This window comes from Dendrobium catenatum, unplaced genomic scaffold (assembly GCF_001605985.2).
Source record: "Dendrobium catenatum unplaced genomic scaffold, ASM160598v2 original_scaffold_37698, whole genome shotgun sequence".
NCBI classification, from domain to species: Eukaryota; Viridiplantae; Streptophyta; class Magnoliopsida; order Asparagales; family Orchidaceae; genus Dendrobium; species Dendrobium catenatum.
Genome location: NW_021356156.1, coordinates 99,175 through 112,618, shown reverse-complemented (window position 1 = coordinate 112,618; position 13,444 = coordinate 99,175). Strand labels below are relative to the sequence as shown.

Sequence of the window (13,444 nt, the reverse complement as noted above, 5' to 3'; positions counted from 1 at the left end):
GTATGTTCTAGCTCGAGCTCGATAAGCTCGACTCGTCGAGCCTATTACCGAGTAGAGTCCGAGCCGGCTATCGAGTCGGCTTGACTCGATTGCACCCCTAATCTTATCTGTCATCGAAACATCCAACATTTTGAGTATATACTTATTTCACATTTTATCTATTTTACTTCAATCTTAAAATAAATTCAAAATTTTTAAGATTCATTAGATCCTCTCGCGATTTCTTCGGTTTATTTTTACCCCAAATTCTCTCTCAATTATAAGGGATTTCTCCTGATTTTTTGTACCATCCAAAACAAAGCGTTTTCTAGCCGTCGCAGCTATTTGCAGTGAATCTATCGCTCTCGCCGCCAATCGCTGTCATCTTCTCGGTTGAGCACCTTCCTCACCTTCATTGCCATCACAATTGGGTCGAATTTCTCTCTCACAACTGGTCAAGCTCTTTCGGCCACCGATCGAGAACTCTAGCTGCAACTATTCCAATTTAATCAACCACGCAGTTCCGTTCTAGCGCTTCCGTCGCTTCCGTGGGTGAAGAGATTGATGCAGATAGGAGTTTGCAAAGGCCGATTAACGTCACCAGGTTATATTTTGGTTTCACTTTCTCCCATTTTCTTATTGTTTGATTTGATTTCTTGCTTTGAGTTGCATTTTTTTAAAAAAAGATGGTCATACACATTTTGGATTGGGGACTGCTTTAGGTCTCTGCGTCAACTTTTGCTTTTCTTCTGAAGCGATAGGCTTTTTTGTTGGCAATTATTACGGGTAAAGAGTTATGAGCATTGCATTGCTTGATGTTCATTGCATTTCTACTAACCATTAGATATAACTTGCAATTTCCATGTAGACTTATTATTAAAATTCATTTTGTTGTTTGGAGAAAGTGAACCTATTTTTGATGGTCACACATCTCTTGATCAAACAAAACCATAGTCTATACATTAAATCAATACCCAATATACCAAGTTGTAATTCTCTTAGTAACAACAACGTCAGGTGAAAATAAACCCAAGAATCCATGAAAGGCATTGCTACCACAGCACTTATACTAGATAGGGCAATTCTTGCATCAATTTTAATACCCGCTTACAAATGAATAACCAAAAGACTTCTGTGATTGTTTCACCATCATTATGTCAAGATTTGATGGGGTAAATCTCAACATTACATGGCTTCTCAAATTTAAGTTATTTCTTTATGTCGATTGCTAACTATTTGACTTTCTCAACTTGAATATTGAGAAGCTTGCTAAATGATTTTTTATTTTGAGTATGATAGCTTCATTCACATAAAGAAATCTATTGAAAATATAGGATATTTTTGGTGTTAGCTTAAAGAAAAATATTTTTCTTTATTTTTTGTTGGGGGGAGGGGGGGGGGTCAAGTCAGGTTCGGTCGAACCCGACCCGTTGACCCGAATTGACACTTCTATGCATGAGGATGCTAATATTATGTGGAAAAAAGTTGTTAGTGATATTAAAAATATTGCAAAAAATGCACTTAGAGTTTCAAAGAGAAAAGCTCATAATAGTAAAAATAGTTGGTGGTGTAATCCAAATGTGATAGAAAAGATAAAAAATAAGAAAATTTGTAATGAAAATTAGGTTGGATGTAAAAGTTTTGATAATTGTGAAATATATAAAGAGGTATGTAAAGAATATAAGATAACAATATGCGATGCAAAGATCTTAGCTTTTAATGATTTATATAATATATTGGATAGTAATAAGGGAGAAAGATATATGTATAAGTTAACCAAACAAAGAGATATGAGTAGTAATGATTTAGTTCAAGTGAAGTGTATTAAGGATGAAGATCAAAAAGTACTTTTCTTAGAAGATGATATTCAACAAAGATGGATGAGATATTTAATCTTTTTAATGAAGAATGTGATAATACAATTGACTTTAGTGACCTTAGCACCCTAAACGAAAAATAAAGTTTTTTGTTTTTATCGTCGTATTAGTAAAACCGAAGTTAGAGAGGCTTTAAAGAAAATGAAGTATGAAAAAGCTATTGCACCTGATGATATTCTAATAAAGGTGTGGCAATGCTTAGGAGATGAAGGAATTTCTTGGCTTACTAATCTTTTTAATATTATTTTGAAGAATAAAAAGATGTCAGATGAGTGAAGAAAGAGCGTGTTGATTCCTATTTTAAGAGTAAAGGTGATGAATAAGATTTTGCGAATTATAAAGGAATTAAGTTAATGTGTCATGCTTTATAATTATGGGAGCGAGTTATGGAGCGTAAGTTGTGGTGTGATACTAATGTTTCTCAAAATCAATTTGGATTCATGCCGATTAGATCTATTATGGAAGCCATACATTTATTGAGAGGTTTGATGGAGAAATATAGAGAGAATAAGGAGGATCTACATATGATATTTGTTGATTTAGAGAAAGCATATGATAAAGTTCCAAGAGAAGTGCTATGGAGAGTTCTTGAAAATAAAGGAGTTAATAATGCTTATATTCAAATCATTAAAGATATTTATGCATGAGCTGTTACTTGTGTCCAAGCACAAGGTGGTTTGACCAAGTATTTTCCTATTTTGGTTGGATTACATCAAGGATCAGCCTTTAGCCCATATCTTTTTGCTTTAGTCATGGATGTTCTCACTAGACATTTGCAAGAGGATGTACCTTGGTGTATGCATTTTGCTGATGATATTCTTCTTGTTGATAAGATTAGAGAGCGAGTTGAAGTTAAACTTGAATTATGGAGGTCAACCTTAGAGTCTAAAGGTTTTCGCTTGAGTATATCTAAAACTGAATATTTGGAGTGTAATTTTAATGGTAATAGACCTAGTGGAGGGATTGTGACTTTGGGCGATCAAGTCATTAATAAGAGTACATGTTTTAGATATCTTGGATCTATTGTTTAGAGTGATGGTGAAATAGATGGAGATATTATATGGAGAATTCAAGTTGGATGGTTGAAGTGGATGTATGCATCAGGCTTGTTATGTGATAGAAAAGTCCCCTCAAACTTAAGTGAAAATTTTATAAGATGGTGGTGAGACCTGCAATGCTTTATGGTGCAGAATGTTGGCCATTAAAAGAGAAGCATAATACTAAGTTAAGTGTTGCAGAGATAAGAATGATCAGGTGGATGAGTTACCCTTAGAGACATGATACGAGATGATCATAGACGTGAAAAGGTTGGAGTAGCTCCAGTGGAAGATAAGATTAGAGAAAGTCGCCTTAGATGGTTTAGTCACATAAAATGACAGTCTCCGATGATATGGTTAGGAAAGTAGAGGTATTAGATTTGACTAATATTAAGAAAGGTAGAGGTAGACCTAAAAAGACTTGGTTAGAAATGATTTGAAATGATATTTCTTTATTAGATTTAAATGAGAATTTGACTTTTAACAGGACATAATGGAGAAAAGGATTCAAGTAGCCGACCTCATGTAGTGGGACAAATGCTTGATGTTGTTGTTGTTGTACAAGGCTACACCAAATAAATAAACAACTCAAAATATACAATGATAAATTAAATATATACAATATAAAATAATTTACAAAATTTTGTAATGAGATTAAGAGAGAGATCACCAAAATTTGAAGCTCCAAGGAATGAAAATTGGATGAATTCCCAAAAACTCTTTTATTTTTACTCAAAAATGATAAGCACAGTATTCAAAACTTTGGTGATGTACACGGCTAAGACCAACTAAATAAACAATTCACTCCTTACAACAATACATTGAAGATATACAAGCATAAACAACTTGTAAACATTTGTAGAGACATTATCTACAAATCAAAATTAGAAGCTTTATGCCTTGAAAAATAGATGAAAACTAGAAACTAACTTTAATTTCTTCTCAAACATGATAAGCCCATTGAACACTCAAACTTTCATAAGATTCATATTTTTTTTCTCATGTTACAAGGTATATATAGGGTGGGGAACAATTATGAAATGCTCTAAAGAAGGTTTAAAAAAAAATCGTTAAAAAAGTCTTTAAAAATGAGCTCCAATAACTAGTACAATTTCTTCGACTAATTTGATTAGGTCTTATAGGATTTTTAGCGACACATAGTAAAAACCCTTGATTATAATATTATTTAATGAATTTAATACCAAACTAAGGAATATTATATATAAAAATTTAAGTAATCAATCTAATGGAATCAATGGAATTAAAAAATTAAGCTCAAATTAATTAAGTATATAATTAACCATAATTAATACAGAAATTAATATAATAAGTCAAATTTATAGAAATATATGAAAATTTTTTAATCAATTAAAACTTCCAAACACATACATGATCAATATCATAATTATGAGTAATATATGCATCACAAATAATATAATTGAGGAAGAAATTTTTTGCATATTTAATAAATTAGGAACAAATCAAATAATTTTAAAAGCTAAGTCAAATAATTTCCAAAAATTATGATACAATTTTAATAATATCTAAAATATATTTTTGCTAAATGTGAATTAAAAAATTCTATTTAATCTTGGTGTTTATCATCCTTGGGTCATTGGTATATCTTACTCTCTAAACTTACGGTTAAAAATATCTAACCACTTATGAGCAATAACAAAAATCTAGGTTGTTTTTCCCTCATGAAGCTCCTCGAGATGTCTAGGGTTTTACCCGCTCCCGGTTGCCGCTTCGGTTGGGAACTTTCCTCCTTTAATACCTTTGGTTTCTTTCAATTTTCTTTCGTATGGCTGCGAATCGTTTAAGAGATCTTGGGTTTTTGGATGGGAAGTTTAAATCTAGGTCTTTTAGAAATGTTTTATCGGGTGAGTCAACTTCGCCGGATTTTCCTCCGCTCAAAGTATTTTCCCATCATGGTTTGCCGACATTGTTGATCTCGGAGGAGGAAATGCTTTCGCTTGCAGTGCCCTTCCAGTTTGCTTTAGTGGGGAAGCTTCCGGGCCGACGCCTGCCTCTTGATTCGGTTCACAAATTCTTCTTTAACCTAAAGCCTTTTGGTGATTTCTCGGTTACTTTGTTGAACCCTAAAAATAAATTGATTAAGCTAGTCAATGACTTAGATTACTGTAAGGTTTTTTTTTCTCACCCCTCCTACTTCGTTAGCAATTGCTTCATGAAGTTTTTTAAGTGGACTCCCCATTTTGATATAAATGTGGAGTCTCCTATAGTTACCACTTGGGTTTCTTTCCCCAGTTTGCGCCCTCATCTTTTCTCCGCCTACATACTTCATGGATTGGGGTTGTTCTTTGGTAGACCTTTGAGAATGGATAATGCAACAACTAATGATTTTAGACCTTCTGTGGCTCGCATATTAGTGGAATTATATGTTACTAAATGTTATAATTCTCATGTTTGGCTTGGTTCCAAGTCTATGATTTATATTTAATCAGTAGAAATGGAAGATTTGCCCTCGTATTGCTTTCACTGCAAAACTTTGGGTCATTCGAAGGATGGTTGCCCAATCTTATTTCCAAATCTGGGTGTTGCTCCTCCTGCTAAAGGAGGGGACTGTGGCCGATGTTCCTTTCTTCGCATGACCTTGATGGTCTTAACATTGCTCCTACCATTGGTTTAGTTGGGGTCGTTCAAGCTGATATGGTGGAGAATCAAGATTTTATTTGTGCTCATGAGAATGATGATGTTGTTTCTCCTTTGCTTAATGATGCGGGGCATGAGATTATGCCTGTTTTAGCTAAGGATCAAGGTGATGTTGTGTTTCGTAGTGCTGGTGGTTTTATTTCTCCTAATCAAGATTTTATTTGTGTTCATGAGAATGATGGTGTTGTTTCTCCTTTGCTTAATGATGTGGGGCATGAGATTATGCCTGTTTTAGCTAAGGATCAAGGTGATGTTGTGTTTCATAGTACTGGTGGTTTTATTTCTCCTATTGAGAATACTCAGATGGCGGCGAGAGTGGAATTGATTGGCTTTGATGATGTGGGGGTTTTGTGAATGGCTTTGTCTCATGTTGAGGTGGAGGAGGAAGGTGAGGCGAAAAGGGTTTCTTGTGAAGCTGAAGTGTGTTATAATTTGTCTGGCGTTGTGGTTACTCCTGATCTTGTTGATGGGTCGGTTTCTCCTATTCTTGTGGGGACTGGTGGTGGCATGCCTTCTGATTCACCTGTGAATGTGAGGTCTTTGGGAACTGAGTCTCTTGTTGAGATGCCTATAGTTGTTATGTCCCCTATCGATTTGAATGCTCAATTTGTTTATAATTTGGGGGTTACTTGTCTCGGGCAGTCGGGTTGGAATGATGGATCTCCTTCATTGCTTGGTAAGGTGGGTGATGATTTAGGTGATGAGTAGGATGAGTCTTTTCAGGATTTGTATGTATGTCAAGTTGTTGAGAAATCTTTCTCTCATGGTAGTAAACATTGTAGGAGAAAATCTAAAAAGTAGCTCTTATTTTGTTATTTTGTTGTGGGTTTATCTTCGCTTAGCTAGTGCTTTTTGTTGATTGTTGCTTCATTTTTGGGCCAGGTTTTGTGTCCTTGTTGTGGTGGCTTGGTTAGCCTTTGGGCTCTGTCTTGGTTTTGGGTGATGCTGGTTGGTTTTGTTGGGTTTTGGTGATGGTTGTGGGGGAGGTGATGCTCTCCTATTCTCTTTTTTTTCTGCTTCTTGTTGCATGCAGGTTGTTCTTTCCTTTACTTGGATTTGATATCGGGTCGCTTGGGTTCTCTTTGTGGCCATTTGTTGGGGTGATGTAATGGATGTTGCCGATGGTGTTGTTGTTGTTTTTTTAATTGCTTTTAAGCTTTATATTTTTCTTTGCTTTGCTTTTTATTTCCCTGTATTAGGTAATATCTAAAGCTCTTAGGTTTTATTTCAAATGATGTTCTTTTAGGGAGTTTTTGATCCTCCAAGGACATGTATTTTTTATCATTATTAACGCGTGGCCCTGCCGTGGGTTTTATCAAAAAAAAAAAAAAAAAAAAAAAAATCTAACCACACACATAAGATTAAGATAACCTTAAAAAAAAAAAACTAATATAACCTTGGATCTTCACTTTGCACTTGAGTCCTCATGAATACTCCACTTGGATCCATATCAAAGAGACCAAAGTTCCAAGAAAGTTTAGTGAATGTAATCATCATCTTCATGGTTGCTATTAATTAAACTTTCTGTAGAGATACTTTGCAAATCAATAGATGTTATCACACAACGCTTTTTATTATTAAATCACTAATGAGAACTTAAGTATAGGTTCATGAGTTTTACCTTTGAGGCTTTTTGAAAATTAGACAAAATGCATTATGCTTCTTTTTGTGGGTAGGATGGACATTATTTTTTCATAAGGGATGCTCGCAGATCAGACTTGAAGTTGAAGCAAGTTGTGTAAATTATTATGGCAAGTTAACATATATCCTTGGATTGGACTATTTTGGCAAATTTAATATGATGTTATTTAAGTGTGATGGGGTTCATGTTGACAGGACAGTAGGAATTAAGCAAGATAAATTTGGGCTTACCCTTCTAAACTTTTTGAGATTTAATGCACAGTAGTGACTGAATCAAAGATGACCTATCTTTTCACTTATAGAACATATTTTCTACAATTTGGACCCAATTAATGAAGATTGGTTTGTGGTTTTATACATATCCTCTTCATTTTCACAGGCAATGTGTTTACATAATGTAAGAATAATTGATATAAAGCAAACAAAGCAATGACTTAAAGATAAAGATGCGGCGACAAGAAATTGCAATGTATAGAAATATATATTATGGGAGAGGATAACGAGAAATGCCATCAAGGAACAGGGAATTATTATTACTTATATACGATTATAGGTGTTGTCTTCTATTTAAATGCGAGTCAAGGTTTAGAAGGATTAAGCCACATAAGCTAATGCGGCATTACAAGATTTTTAGGATGGCTATTGCTTTAAGTATAGTGACAACATGCCACAATGGGTGGATCACACCTTTTGGATGGCTACAACATAATGCACCTATAAATATAAATGCAGACTCAAATGGAACTATGTATTTATGTGCCACTTCATGTACATCGAACGCAACTCTAATATGATGTTCCATATTTATTACCGAAACAAGTAGAGTTATTTTGTTCTAATATACTTGTTGAAAAATATGAGAGATGAATATCTTTTTTTTGTTCTAATGAATAAAATAGATATAATATTTATAGGAGAAATATAGTTCATAGAGAGGAAAAAATGGAAAAGTAAATACCTAATTAATTATTCATTAGTATCAACAATGACTAAGAAGTAGTTTGGATAATTATTTTTTGGTAACGATCTAAATGGTTAGAAAAAAAATACATTAGAGTTATTTACGAACTGATTTGATTAGAATAAGTATGTCTTTGTTGATACAAATTGTGTTAACCATTGTTAATAAGAATGTCTTTGCTGATTTTCATTGCTTTTTCAAATTGGAAAACTATTAATTATTACAGAAATGGACACAATTGCAGGAAAAATATTCCAGTAGACCTCCGAAGGAGAGTTGCATGCGTTTTTCTGCAAGCATTGGGTTCTGTATCAGTTTTTTTTTTTAATTTTATATGCTTAGGGGAGCCACTCTATTTTTGGTATATTCTTGTTTGCCATGACCTTTTATAACTATAGTCTTACTGGTCTATAGGTCATTATCTGAAATTAAGTGGAGAACAGGATTCGGTGTTTCCCATGAAACTTACCTTATTGGGTGTTCTCTCTTTGAAATAATTTAATTCTAGATGGCATGGCATAAAAATTGATGTTAAACTTCGATATTGAATTTGAAATTTAGGAAATACATAAACATTGATTTAAGTTATAAAATTTAGAATCTCTATTCACTCCAGAACAGAACCAATGGAAAGATGTGCAATCTCATAAACTTGACTGAGAAGACACTTATTCTATTACGATACAACTCGCAAGATAAATTCATTACAGTTATCCAGTATAAAGTGTTTGTATGCGAAGTGTAGGATCAAATATCCGGAAACAAAGTTCAAGCCAAGTTAGCCTAGTTCAAGCTAATATAATGCGGAATACGGAGTTTCACCTCAAAAGGAACTTGCACTTCTACAAATGAACTTGCCTCAAATAGGTGACCGTGATCTAAGAACTCATTCACTCAAGGGAAAATACAGAACGAAGAGAGCGACGAGATGATCACCACTGCAAGTGGTCACTGTCACCCTCGATTTGCCTATTGCCGTCTATGACTTCATTGTGAGTCTCAATCGCCGAGCTCATCGAGGTTATTCAGATGTTGACCTCATTTTTTATGAAGTCACTAGGATCCATCTAGACTCCTACCTATTGATCTGATGGTTGTCATTTCTCCAGGTGTCAATCATCTAGAATTCAATTTAGGATATTATCCATACTTCAAATCAAACTCAGACTTCAAATCAACTCAGATCTTAAATCAAACCAGATTCCAAGTTTCAATCAATACAGACTTCAGATCAATATCAATCTAGACCTCAAATCAATCCAGGATTTAATCAATCAACTTCAAACCTATCCAAGCTTCAAAACAATCCAGATTCAAATCAATCCAAACTTCAAACCTATCCGGACTTCAAATCAATCCAGACCTCAAATCAATCCAGACCTCAAATCAATCCAGGATTTAATCATTCAAACTTCAATTAATCCAGACTTCAGCAGATCTAGGCTTTGATCCAACCTCCAATCTAGCTTCAATCATATCCAATCATTAACAACCACTTCATTGATTGTGATTGATTTGGATAATTTAAATTCAATCAATCAAATCTAAAATCCAGAATTCCAGACCAAAATCTAAGGTTAAAGGCCTATGTCCTGAAACCTTTTTTGAGTGATTTTTCAATTATTTCGAAACTCAGTCTAATGACATCCGATTCATGATCTATCAATTGCATATTGATTAGATATTTCCTTAGGGTTAACCTTCCAAATTTGAGATCAATCTGAGACCTCCAGCCCCAGAAACCCCAGAAACTAAATCTATTTCTAAAGGCTACAAAACTTTCAATGAGAGACTTAGAGAACTAGTCAATTTTATAAAATCATTGCATAAAAATAGTTTTTTTATCTAACTCAACAATTGAAGTCGATCAACTTCAATGAATGACTTAGACCAGCATTAACAAAAAATTCTAAAGAAGTACTTAAATTAACAAGGAAATATAGAATAACTTGAGTATAAGGTCAGAGTGACCTTACCTTGGTGTTAAACTTAAATGTTGCTAGACTATTCTTTATAGGAGAGCAAAAATCTCCTAGGAGGATGGACAGTTAGTATTTAGCGTATTTATCCATCCAAAATAATATTATTCATTATTAAGGAAGAAGAACTTCTGATGTTTTATGCAATTAAATTCTTGCACATTAGAAGATAAAATATCTTGGAAATTTTTTCCTTAAAAAAAAATTCTTGAATATTTAATTACATATTTAAAATTTTTTTTAGAAGCTTATTGTCAAACTCAACATATCATTGAACTTGTTGTATGAGTGTATTTGTCACATTATTGTATTCATCACATCATTGAATTCAACACACTATTGAATTCATCTTAGATCTTGGCATTATTCAAGCATCATAGTTTATTTTTATTATCTATCCCTTGGAACATAGGTTAAAGCTCTAGAACTCAACTTCTCCATTTGTGTCAAGATCTATATTTAATAGCGTGTGAGTACATTCTAGCAGATGAGTTTGAATGATAATCCTTGCGAAGACTAAGCTCTGATGTAAGGTGAGACCCATTAAGTCAACGACTTAACCTTAATATATATATATTGAAAAAAAAAAGACAAACTTGAAATTTATAAGAATATATTGTATCCCGTTTGATAATGACAAACATATTGCTCGAATATCTCCTAGTTTTTTTGGTATTCATCCTTTTAAGAAAGGAAACTATAATTGAATTTTTGTGGAGCAAATTCTTCAACAACTCAACAGGTGAAAAAGAATGTTGGTTAGCGAATGATTTCGATGAACTGTGTGTTCTTGGATCTCGCCCTTCAACTTCTTCTTTTATATCTTTACTCCTCAGAAGAACTTCCTTCTTTTTTATCTTTTCCTAGCAAACTCGCTATTATATCATCTTTTGAGAGGTTAATATTATCATTCCAAATTTACATTCTTTACAGGAAAGAAAACTTGCAGAGCTTAAAGAGAAATAAGTTGATGAAGGAGAAGCATTTGAATGAAGAGAATTGATCTCCTATTTGTAAGCTAAAGTATTTGCTAACATGGACAAAAGGATAATATCAAAAATCAAACTCAAATTGATTAACAAATATCCAAGATTAAAATAAACATTTATGAGGGTTTTATGAATAAGTAATGAAGAATGTTTTTATGCTCTCTCTCTCTCTCTCTCTCTCTCTCTCTCTCTCTCTCTTCTAAGTGAACTTATAAAGATATAAAACAATCAAAGAATTAAATATACAACCAAATATTTGGAAAATTGGGTTCAAGCCAAATTGGTCTGGTTCAAGCTAATATAACTTGAGCTATTCAGTCTTAGCTCAAAAAGAACTCGCAAGTCTACAAATGAGCTCGTCTCAAACAAACAACTCTGATATAAGAACTTATATGATTTTTTAAATTGGCCCTAGGGACTACTCAAGGGGGTGGCTATTCGTTCAAAAAGACATGCCGAGCCACTGAATTCTTAATAGCATGCCGGACGACCTCATCAAGTTGAAGATTCTATTTAAGCTACACAGTTTATATATATATATATTCTTTTTTTTATATAATCATCAATGTGGTCAATTCTATAGCTCTCAAATTCTAACACAAAATTATGAAGAGGGGGTTAAGGAGTGAACTCAGTTTACTTAATTTCTTGTCCTCAAGTCTTTTTTATAGAAAATTTTGAATTCTCACTCAAGATTTATTCTCTCTTTATTTCTTCTCTCTCCTTTTGCTTAGCATTTCTGAAAAATAATTGAGACGTGCGGACAGTGCTTCATGTCATCCACAGGATGATCAAATTTGTGCGATAGTCCACACTTGCAAATCCCAAAATGACCTTGGTGGATGCACTCTGTTTGATCCTAGATAATACAACGGAGTCAATCAAAAGAAATTTTAAAGCCAAAAAATAATATATATAAAAAATTGTAATGGTTGCCATTAGATTATTAAATATCATTTAGGTCTGTAATTTTGTGGTAAATTTTGAGAACTTTTGCAATTTTTATGACATATTGTGCATTATATGAAGAAGTCTATAAGCCTGAAGGTTGTATTCATAGATATGAGATAAATGCTACGTTAAAACACAAAAATTAAATCTGATTGAGTGAAGATTACTTGCAGGTCTTAGGCTCAGTCTGATGGGGCTAAAAGCAAGGTTTTAGAACTCAGTTTGAACTGTGGTTTCAACTTCACTACTCTTATCCAAAAACTTTCAGTTTTTGGAAGTTTCGATAGTTTCAAGATTTGGTTTTAGTTGAGGTTTAAGGGTTTTTTTTCCTTGTAAAATTTATGAGCATGCTTGCTTGTCTAAGTAATTGTGTAGCTCACCTGAGGCGGGGAAGAAAGGGAATGGGCATATTCACTATAACAAATGGACAACCATTACAAACAAAATCATTAGTTAATACTTTTCGAAGTAGAACACTAGCATCACCCATGCAACCTACATCTGCAGAATCTTCATATGGGATGGGCTTTGTAGCACCTTTCGAGTCCCATTCACTACGACCACCACAATCAAACCCTACAAACACCAAATCACTTGTTGTATGTTATGGAAGTTCAATAAAAAGGAGTAGTAAACATAGAGTTCGTAAATCGAAAAAGAAATGATTTCTCTTTTTAGATTTGGCCCTACTTTTACTGTTGGTGTTTGCTTGGTTGGTTTTGGCTTATTTTTGGAGTGTTGTGGATGGTGGTCCTTTCAGACCCAAGGTTGGGCGATTGGTTTTGTTGGGTGCCTTGTGGATTGATGGCAGGACCGTGGGGTGTTGGCTTTTGTTTTCGGACTATGATGAGACAGGCTTCCTGCTTGCCCCCTTGGAAGGCCATGATTTGTTTTGACAACCTAAGTGGTTCCTTCTTCTGTGTGTTCATGGGTGGTAATCGTATTTGGGTCATCTCGTTGATGTTTATTCTTCCCCCAATGGATGGTCCAAGCTTGGCAACCGGGTGGCGATTTTGAGTCCGACACCTTGGATTATTTATCCTTTCCAATTTACTTTGCATTTTGTCGATTAATGTGGTATTTTCAGCTTTGTATTTTTATTTCTTTGGCTTTTTGGCCTTTTGGCCTTTTGGTTGTATGTCTCTTTTCTTATGGAATAAAATTTGTTGTTTTTTTAAAAAAAATTATGGCAGTTCAATCTCTCTTAGATCCGGTTACTCCTTGCAGTGGAAGACGTTCAATGAAAACATGAAATTCTTCGTGATGTTTTTAAATAATCTTTTGATAATTTACAGTTAAGTTGGAGTCCACATTGGCATTTTTCAATTAATTAAAAGGGAAACAAGCTCCATTA

At 33.8% G+C, this 13,444-nt stretch overlaps 1 long non-coding RNA gene across 2 annotated transcripts; it reads left to right on the top strand.

Annotated features, from left to right (window-relative positions):
* Nucleotides 1-213: 213 nt before the first annotated feature.
* On the top strand, nucleotides 214-13,115 carry LOC114578461. Of its 2 annotated transcripts, none has more exons than XR_003699480.1 (2): nucleotides 214-583; nucleotides 12,851-13,115. It is a non-coding gene; the product is annotated as an uncharacterized LOC114578461 (long non-coding RNA). The 2 variants fall into 2 exon arrangements; XR_003699481.1 differs by having other exon boundaries at nucleotides 12,264-13,115.
* The last annotated feature ends 329 nt before the right edge of the window (nucleotides 13,116-13,444 follow it).